The sequence below is a fragment of the Choloepus didactylus genome, chromosome 3 (genome assembly GCF_015220235.1).
Source record: "Choloepus didactylus isolate mChoDid1 chromosome 3, mChoDid1.pri, whole genome shotgun sequence".
Lineage (NCBI taxonomy): Eukaryota > Metazoa > Chordata > Mammalia > Pilosa > Megalonychidae > Choloepus > Choloepus didactylus.
The window spans coordinates 217,983,288-217,993,880 of NC_051309.1; the positions used below are offsets into that span (position 1 = coordinate 217,983,288).

A 10,593-nucleotide genomic window follows, 5' to 3' on the forward strand; every position below is an offset into this window, starting at 1 on the left:
TCACAAACATGGTAACATTAGTGAAATGAAAACACTAGTATTGGAGGCTCATATAATGACAGACCTTAATGTGTTCTAGGGGGTTCAGAAAGGTTTACCTGGTACTTTAAAGTAGCTATTGGTCTGGCAGTAGAGCAGCTGGGGTAGAGGGTACAGCATTCCAGGCAGGGGAACAGTATGTGCAAAGCCCAGAACAAAGAGAGTAAGCAATACATTGGAGGTTGAAAATTCAGTGGAGCGAAGCACTGAGCGTAAGGAGGAAAGTGGAACCAAGGAGTGAGACCTGAAAGTGAGATAGGGCTGGGTCTGAGGAGCCCTTGTAAAGATGGCATAGATTTTATTCTGTGCCCTAAGAGCAAGGAGAAGTCATTTTAAGCACTTCAAGCAGTGAGGTAATATAATCAGGTCGGCAGATAGTTTAGTGTGGATTAAATATCCAGTATGGATGGGAGGAAGCAAGAGATAAAACTGAAAATGTTAGCTGGGTGGGACTAGGGCATGCGAGGAAAACAAAACAAAACAGGTTTTTCCCTCCAGAACTGGAAGGATGGAAGGAAGGGATGGAGGGAGGGAAGAAAGGAAGAAAAAAGCCTAGGCAATCCATCATGCACTAGGGAAAATATCAGATAATCTCTCTTGGGAAGTGTCCCTCCCTTTCCCACTAGCTTCATTTTTTTGAGCAATGAGTCTGAAAGTTACTTTTCCCATCTTATTCATAGCTTCAGAGTAACAGCCAACATGTGGGTCACTTATACTAGATCTCATACTTGGTGATCTTATTAAAATGCAAATTCTTATTCAGTAGGTCTGGAGCAGGAGCTGAGATTATATGCACTGATGATGCAAAATACGCTCCCAGGTAGGGCTGATGCTGCCTGTCGGGGGACCACAGTTTGAACAGCGAGGCCATGTACAATTTTAAAGCTAATCAGAAGGTCTTTGCAAAACAAGCAAACAAACAGAACCAGGAGATTATGCCTCTGTCACTGTGCTGCCTGTGTTCAGAGAACCTGGATGTGACATGTCTTTCCATAAAGTGATTTTGTGTAACAATTGGAAACAATTCAACTTTGAACAATGCTTCTCTGGGCAGCTCAAGTCGGGAGACCTCTGACTATGACCCTACACCACAGTGACACCTGCTGGTGAGTCAATGCATTACATTTTAAGCATATTTCTATCAGGAGGCTTTAAGAATAATTGTGTCAAGTGCACAAAGTTTTTCATGCCTGCAACTTTGCTTGAAATGCATCTTCTGATTGTGAAAGGAACTTTTTAAAATAGGATGTCTGTGATACCTTGGTAAGGACTGGGGTCTTAGCAGAGGTGTGCTGAAAAATGTTTAATGACTAGTTCTCCAGGAAAAAACAGTAAATGCATAAATACATATAAACATACATGTATATATCATATATATCATAAATTTTACTGATATAAAAGATAAGTTGCACATTATTTACAAACAATAATGAAATATACAATACATTTTATTATAAATTCTATTTAGAAATTGATTTTTTATTTTTTGCTGAACTGTATCTGTATCATTTCAATTCAACCATGATTTCAACAAAATCAGACTACAAATAAATTGTTAATTAGGATGCAGCTTAGCAAAGAAGCTGATCATATTATTGATGAACATGTGTATATTAATGAATAAGATGACAGTGAAACAACAAACATGTATGTTAGAACTTCATTCATTTGTGAGTGCTATAGCATTCAATTTTTAATACTGAACACTATTTCCTCAATTTTTGTGCTATTCAATAATGTGACAACTAGACACAATTTTAAGTTGAATCTGCATTTGTAATATTTTCTCCATCATTTTCTCAAGCGTAGACAGTCAACAAAACAATAAGTCCCACCCTCATGTGAAGCATTTTCTAATTTCTGAGAATTCTCAAGCTACTGGTGTGACATCACTGAATGTGAAGTTGAGAAGAGATGTGCACTAGCCCACCATTATATAGCATTTCTACCATACAGATACAATAGATGTAAACAATCTCAAGAGTATTAGTAGTAGTCAAAAGTAGTAAAATAATTAGGAAGTGATGAGTTTTGAGAATCAATTGCCTTTGTTTTTAATATAATTTATTTAGCTATAAGTTTACATAATTTATTTTTTAAATAATGTCTGCATTCAACAGCCAGCTCACAAAATTCCTAAAAATTTAACAATTGACTTTCATGAGTCAGTAGGAGCCAGCTCCAGCATACCACTGGGTCTGAGATGGGGGTGGAAGTGGGGGTGGGTTTGAGAATAACATAGAAAGGGATTCAGGGACCCTGGTGTTCTGCTTTGCTAAAGCTGCCAAAAATGCAAAATACCAGAAATGGATTGGCTTTTACAATGGCGGTTTATTAGGTCACAAATGTATAGTTCTAGGGCCATGAAAATGTCCAAATTAAGGCATCAAGAGGTAGATAGATACCTTCTCTGAGGGAAGGCCATGGCATCTGGGGTTCCTCTGTCACATGGGAAGGCACATGGCTGGAGTCTGCCGGTTCTCTCCCAGGTTTAGCTTCTGGTTTCAAAACGGCTTTCTCCAAAATGTTTATGGGCTTCTGTCTTAGCTTCTCTCTTAGCTTCTCCAGGGTCAAACTGGATTACACATCTTAGTTTCTCTGACCGCTCTCTCCATGAGCTCTCTTAAAGGACTCCAGTAAAGAATTAAGAACAACCTTGAGCTCTTTGCCACATCTACTGCAAGAATGAAGACCGTTCTCAGCAGCCAGACTGTTGGCATTCCAGAAAATGCCGACATGCTGAAAGGAAGCACACTTATTGTAAAGGGCCCCCAAGGAACACTGCAGAGGGACTTCAGTCATATCAATGTTGAACTCAGTCTGCTTGGGAAGAAAATGAAGATGCTTCGGGTTGACGAATGGTGGAGAAATAGAAAAGAGCTGGCTACAGTTCGCACTCTCTGTAGTCATGTACAGAACATGATCAACGGTGTTACACTGGGCTTCTGTTACAAGATGAGGTCTGTGTGTGCTCACTTCCCCATCAACGCTGTTATTCAGGAGAGTGGGTCTCTGGTTGAAATCTGAAATTTCTTGGGTGAAAAATATATCCGTAGGGTTCAGAAGAGGCCACGTGTTATCTGTTCAGTATCTCAAGCCCAGAAAGATGAGTTAATTCTTGAAGGAAATGACATTGAACTTGTATCAAATTCAGCTGCTTTGATTCAGTGAGCCACAATAGTTAAAAACAAGGATATAAGAAAGTTTTGGGATGGTATCTATGTCTCTGAAAAAGGAACAGTTCAGCAGGCTGATGAATAAGTTCTAAGAGTTGTGCAGCAATGGAAACAACAAGATGCCAGACCTATTTGTGATTTTAAACATGCAATAAAATTCACCTGTTTAAAAAAAAGAAAAGACCCACCTTGAGTGGGCAGGATCACATCTCAATTGAAACAACTTGATCAAAAGGTCCCACCCACAATAGGTCTGTCTGTCCTCACAAGATTGGATTAAAGAACATGGCTTTTCTGAGGTACAGAACAGTTTCAAACCAGAACACTTGGAATTTAATCCTAAGAAGGCCTAGGTGAGCTCCTGATTAGGTTGATGAAAAATGGCAGATGAAGTCATGGAATCACAGCAGGATATAGAAGAACTGTTTCTGAGGGGGACAACAAGATGAGAAAAGAACAAAAATGAACTGTCCTACCCAAGAATGGACTTTAGCTGGGATCCTGAATCCAAAAGATAAGGCAGGGAGGCTGAGGCCATTACAAATTTGCCAAAAGGTGAAGGAGGGTGAGGAGGTCAGGCTCCTGGTGCAGGCACTCTCCCCACAGTTTCCCATGCCACTGGTGAGGCCCTGCTTGACAAAAGGGTAACCAGAACAGTACAAATATTGGCAAAGATGCTCAGCCCACAGATCATGGTCACCAGCTGGGGGGAGAGAAAGAAAATGGTAGAAACTAATTCCTGAACCTCACAAAAAGAAATCATGTAAATTTTGGAGAAACATAGAGTTCCTCTAAAGGCAGAGTATGATGATGAAACTTTTGCCTTTAGTTTGAGATAAGTTATGATTCTTCATCTATTGCCTAATTAGATGGGTTGTTATTTACTCCCCACTTAGTGGGAAGCATGGCTATGTTGGTTTAATTAGGATTTGGTCATTCTAAAACCATAAAATCCATATATCAGCAGACAACGAAGGTGTGCCAGTTTGGATGTATTATGGCCCCCAAAATGCCATTATCTTTGATGCAATCTTGTGGGGGCAGAAATATTCATGTTGATTAGATTGGAATTCTTTGATTGAGTGTTTCCATGGAGATATGACTCACTCAACTGTGAGTGAAACATTTGATTGGATAATTTCCATGGAGGTGTTACCCCACCCATTCAGGGTGTGTGTTTGTTGCATCACTGGAGTCATATAAAGGACCTGAGAGCAACTGAGGTGACATTTTGAAGAGGAGCTGCAGCTGAGAGATGCATTTTGAAGATGGCCATTGGGAGCTGACACTGACATTTTGGAGAAAGCCATTTTGAAACCAGAACTCCAGAGCAGATGCCAGCCATGTGTCTTCCCAGCTAACAGAGGTTTCCAGATGCCATTGGCCATCCTTCAGTGAAGGTACCCAATTGTTGATGCCTTACCTTAGACACTTTATGGCCTTAAGACTGTAAATGTGTAACCAAATAAACCCCCTTTATAAAAGCCAATCCATTTCTGGTATTTTGCACAATGGCAGCATTGGCAATCCAGAACAGAAGGGATTTTAGAGATCATCCAGTCCAGTTTCTACATTTCACAAGTAACTATAAACATTAATTGAGCCTTCTGCTTCTGGAAAGATGGAGTAGACATACTTTTCTTTATTCCTTCTGCAAAGTACAACCAAACATATATATAAAACAAATACAAGAAGTCTCTGAAAGGTGAAGAGAAAGTAGACCAGCTGGAAAACTTGGGATCCAAGGAACAACATGGTGATGAGTTCTCTGGATTTTCCTTTTCCCTCATATACCACACTCATAGCTGAAGATGTTGGCAACCTGGAAATACCACTGGAGTAGACAAAAAAAGTCCCAACAAAAGTCTGTTCTCTCTAGTCAGTGGAACAGGAAAGGGACAGACTATCATAGTCTTCTAGATAATAACTTTTAGATAATAACCCCTTTACTCTAGCCAAAAAACACACTGGAAAAAAACTGTGGACAACTCCACCCATGCCAGCAGAGGTCAAGTTGGGAGCTTAGACTTCCACCTTCATGGGGTTTTAACAGGGTGCCCAATACCTCTGCTGTGATAGTGTTAGAGAAGGTGAAGTATGGACTGAGACTTGCATCACTGCTGGCTGGTAATGAGACCACCCCTTGCTTCAATGTCAGTGGAGACCAAGTGGAGACCCCAAACTTCCATCCCCAACCAACAAAAATGAGACGTGCTTCCCTCTCCCTGTTGGAGTGGTGTCAGAGGAGACCCAGTGCAGAGCCATGATGTTCACTATCACCAAGCAGAAATGTGGCCACCCCCATCAGGGTGTCACTGGAGACCATGTGGGGAGCTGGAACTTCTACCCCTGTCCTTCAGTAATGAGGAGTCCCCCCATCAGTTTTTAGAAGAGGCCAGGTGATGCACATGTATTTCTACCTCCATCTGACCATAAGGCAGTTTTTCCCACTTCTTCCCTGCTGGAGCAATGACAGAAAAAGTCAACTAAAACAGAAGGTTTAAATAAGATTTGTATTTTCATAACATAAAATGAAAATGTCTAGGTTTCAATAAAGAATCATTTGTCATTCGAAGAACTGGGAAGACCTCAAAGTGAATGGAAAAAAGATAATTGATGGATGCAAATACCGAGATGAGAGCAATGCTAGAATTATCTTACAAATATTTTAAAGCAGCTATAATAAAATGTTTCTACGAGCGATATGAACACACTTGAAACAAATGAAAATAAAAAGATATAAAGAAGAACCAAATAGGCATTTTAAAACTGAAAAATACAATAACTGAAGTAAAAGGCTTAATGTGGGCAGATCAAAAGAATGGAAGAGACAGAGGGAACAGTCAGTGATCCAGGAGATAGAATAATAGAAATTACCCAATCTCAACAGAGAGAAATTAAATTGAGGAAAAAAAAATGGACAGAGCCTCAGGGTCCTGTGAGACTATATCAAAAGATTTAACATTTGTGTCCATGGAGTCTCAGAAGGAGAGAAAAAAGAAGGCAAGGCTGAAAAAGTACTCAAAGAAATAGTAGCTTAAAATTTCCCAAACTTGGAGAGAGAGACAACTATAGATTCAAGAAGCTGAGGAAACCCCAAATAGGATAGCCATGAAGAAATCTACACTAAAAACATCAAAATTAAACCACTGAAAACTAAAAACAAAGAAAAAAAATCTTGAAAGCAGTCAGAGAAAAATGACACCTTACCTACAGGAAAGGAACAATTCAAATGACAGCATATTTTTCACCCAAAACCATGGCTGCCAGAAAGAAGTGGCACAATATTTTTCAAGCACTGAAAGAATAGGACTGCAAACCAGAATCCTATACTCAAGGAAAACATCCTTCAAGAATGAAGGGGAAATAAAGACTTGTACAGATGAAGGAAAACTAGTGAAGGAAAATTAAGAGAATTTGTTTCTAAATGACCTACCCTAAAAGAATGGTTGAAGAAAGTTCTTTAAAAAAAAAAAAAAAAAGGAGGGGAAGACTGGAGGAATGATAAAAGAAGGAAAACTGGAAAATCAGGAATGAAGAAAGAACACCCAAAGCAAAACCACAAAACAAAAAACTCTTCTTGAGTTTTCTAATTTGTTTCATGACTGAAGCAAAAATTATAACACTATTTCATGTAGTTCTCAATATATGTAGAGGAAATATTTAAGATAATTGTATTATAAATGGTGGAAGGAAAGGAGATAAAAAGGAAAAGTTAGGTTTCTACACTTCACTCAAACAGGTAAAATGATGACAACAGTAGACTGTGATAAGGAATGAATATATAATGTAATACCTAGAGCAACCACTAAAATAATCTATCAAAGAATACACTAAAAAACACTATCTATATGAAAAAGAAGAACAAACTTGAAGGACTCATACTTCCCAATTTTAAAATGGGATTACAAAGCTACAGTAATCAAAACAACATTGGTTTTGATTGGTTGCACAAGAGCAGGCATATAAATCAATAAAATAGAATTGAGAATTCAGAAATAAAACCTCACATTTATGGTCAATTGATTTTTGACAAGGGTTCCAAGTTTATTCAGTGGGGTAAAACTAGTCTTTAAAAAAAAATGGTTCTAGAAAAACTGGGTATCTACATGCAAAGAATGAAAGTGGACCTCCACCTCATGCTATATACAAAAATTAACTCAAAATTGATCAAAGACCTAAATATAAGAACTACAACTATAAAACTCCTTTTGGAAAATAGGGAAACATCTTCAGGACCTTCGATTAGGCAATGGTATCTTAGACTTTACATAAAAAAAAGCATGAGCAACAAAAGAAAAAATAAACAATACTTCATTAAAATTTATGAGCATCAAAGGACACTATCAAGAAAGTGAAAAGGCAGCCTACAGAATGGGAGAAAATATTTGGAAATCTCATGTCTATTAAAGATTTAATATCCAGAATATATAAAGGAATCCTTCATCTAACAGAAAGACAAACAACCCAATCAAAAAATGGGCAGAAGACTTGAATAGATGTTTCTCCAAAGAAGATATACAAATAGCCAATAAGCACACGAAAAGATGCTCAACATCATAAGCCACTATGGAAATGCAAATTAAAACCACAATGAAATACCATTTCACACACACTAGAATGGCTGCTATTTTTAAATAAATGGAAAATAACGAATGTTCAAGAGGATGTAGAAATATAGGAAGTCTTACACATTGTTGGTGGGAATGCAAAATGGTGCAGCCACTGTGGGAAAGTTTGGCAGTTCCTCTGAAAGTTAAATATAGAATTACCATGTGGTTCGCAATCCCACTTCTAGGTATATATCTAAAAGAATTGAAAGCAGGGATTCAAACAGATATTATTCACAATTGCCCAAAGGTGGAAGCAACCAAAATGTGCAACAGTGGAAGCACAGATAAACAAAATGTGGTATATACATACAATGGAATATTATTCAGCTTAAATAGGAATGAAGTTCGGGTGCTTGCCTCTGCATGGATAAACCTTGAAGACATCATGTTGAGTGAAATAAACCAGACACAAAAGAACAAATATTCTGTGATCTCACCAATAAAAAATAATTAGAATATGCAAATTCATAGTCAGAAATTAGAATACAGGTTACCAGGTGCTGGGGTGGGGAGGGAATGGGGAGTTACTGCTTAATTGGTACAGAGTTTCTGCTTGGGGTGTTGGAAAATTTTGGTCTTGAATGGTGGTGATGGTAGCAGAACATTGTGAATGTAATTACCACCTCTGAATTGTATATTTGAAAGAGGTTAAAATGGGACATTTTAGACTGTATATACGTTGCCAGAATAAAAAAAATTTAAAACCGTAGAACTGTACAACACAAAGAGTAAAACTTAATGTAAACTATGTACTATAGTTAATGGTATAATTATAATAATATTGTTTCATCAGTTGTAATAAAAGTATTACACTGATCCAAGTGTTAATGATAGGGAAAACTGTGGGGAGGAGGGCAGTATGTGGGAATTCTGTACTTTCTGCATGCCTTTTCTGTAAACCTACAACTTCTCTAATTAAATAACTCATAAATGATAGAATAGGGTTCAAAATAAAAACATTTCCTCTGTGAAAGACGCTCTTAAAAGGATGAAAAAACAAGTTGAGAGTGAAAGAAAATATTTGCCAATCACTTATCCAACAAAGAACTAGTATCTAGAATATGTAAAGGACTCTCAAAACTGAGCAGCAAAAAAGCAAACAATCCAATTAGTATATGGGCTTAGGTTGTGAAGAGACATTTTACAAAAGAAGAAAGACAAATGGGAAAAAAGCACATGAAAAGGTGTTCAGCATCATTAGCTATTAGGGAAATGCAATCAAAACCACAATGAGATGCAACTAGACACCCATCGGAATGGCTAAAATTAAAAATAGTGACAACACCAAATGCTGGTGAAGAGAGAAACATTCTCTCACATATTGCTTGTGGGACTGTAAGATGGCTTCTACTTTGGAAGACAGTTTGGTGATTCCTTAAAAATCTAACATGCTCATGCCTAGGAGTCACTTCCAGAGAACCTCTTTTGTTGCTCAGATGTGGCCTTTCTCTAAGCCCAACTCTGCAAATAAATGCATCACCCTCCTCCTGATGTGAGACAGGACTCCCAGTGAGTGAGTCTTCCTGGCGATGTGGGACACAGATCCCAGAATGAGCCTGATCCTGGCATCGAGGGATTGAGATTGCCTTTTTAACCAAAAGGGGGGAAAGAAAGGCAACAAAATAAGGTTTCAGTGGCTAAGAGAATTCAAATAGAGTTGAGAGGTCATCCTGGAGGTTACTCCTATGCAAGTTTCAGCTAGATATCCCAAATGACCATTGTATGACAAGCCCAAATTAACAGTAGTCTCGAAAACCCTAAAGAATACCCTGGTCCCTATCTGAGATGGTTTCACTCACTGTTTATTTTTCAGAAACTTAAATCCTCCAGAGTGTTTCTATGCCAGATAAGTCCCAACACCCAGAGGCAACAGCCTCTTCAAGAACATCAACCAGGTGCATCCCCCTTTCCTATAATGTTGACACCCCTTTTCCACATGAATAAGTTAGGGTGGTCACTGCCTAGACAACCCTGAAGATGGGGAAAGTGATTAAACTAGAAGAAGGGGTAACAACAGACAAGATGGAATTTAACAATGGATTATGAATACTGAATATTTGTATATATGTTTTTTAGTTGCTGGGGTATTAGGATAGCTAGAAGGAAAGAACTGACATGGTGGAACTGTAACCCATAACATTCTTTGAAATTTGCTCTATGGCTACTTGTTAAATTGTACTTTGAAAGTTGTCACCTTTCTGTATGTATATTTCACAATAAGGAAATAACTGAAGCTATAGTACTATAACTCATAACAACCTTGGAAATTTCCTATATAACTACTTGTTAAATCACACTTTGAAAGTTACCACTTTTATGTATATATATGTTATATTCCACAGTAAAAAAAAAAAAAGGGGGGGGGGAACCTAGCATGCAACTATCCTATGACCTAGTGATTGCATTTCTGGGCATTTAGCCCAGAGAAATGAAAACTTATTTTCACATAAAAATCTGCATCAAGTTTAATTTTAAAATATTTAATTGACCTCTCAGGGATTATACCGAGGTATAAAGGCAGAGACAGGGCCAGATTGTGGGTCTCTGCATCATTGTCCATTATACCTGGAATGGCAAATAGATTTTGTCTTCACCTGACAGACAGTGGGTGTTCCAAGTGCTGTGGTGAGAAGGATTCTAAGGCCTTGGGATTCCAAGATCAGCAGAGAAAGTTCTTCACAATTGATTAGAGATGTCTCCACGAATATAACCAGCTGGAATAGCAGTATGTGAGCTGCATATTTGCCAATCCTAAATTGAAATAT

General features: G+C 38.1%; 1 pseudogene; it reads left to right on the forward strand.

Moving 5' to 3' along the window:
• The first annotated feature begins 2,724 nt into the window (after positions 1 to 2,724).
• On the forward strand, positions 2,725 to 3,300 carry LOC119528990 (annotated as a pseudogene).
• Positions 3,301 to 10,593: the final 7,293 nt, after the last annotated feature.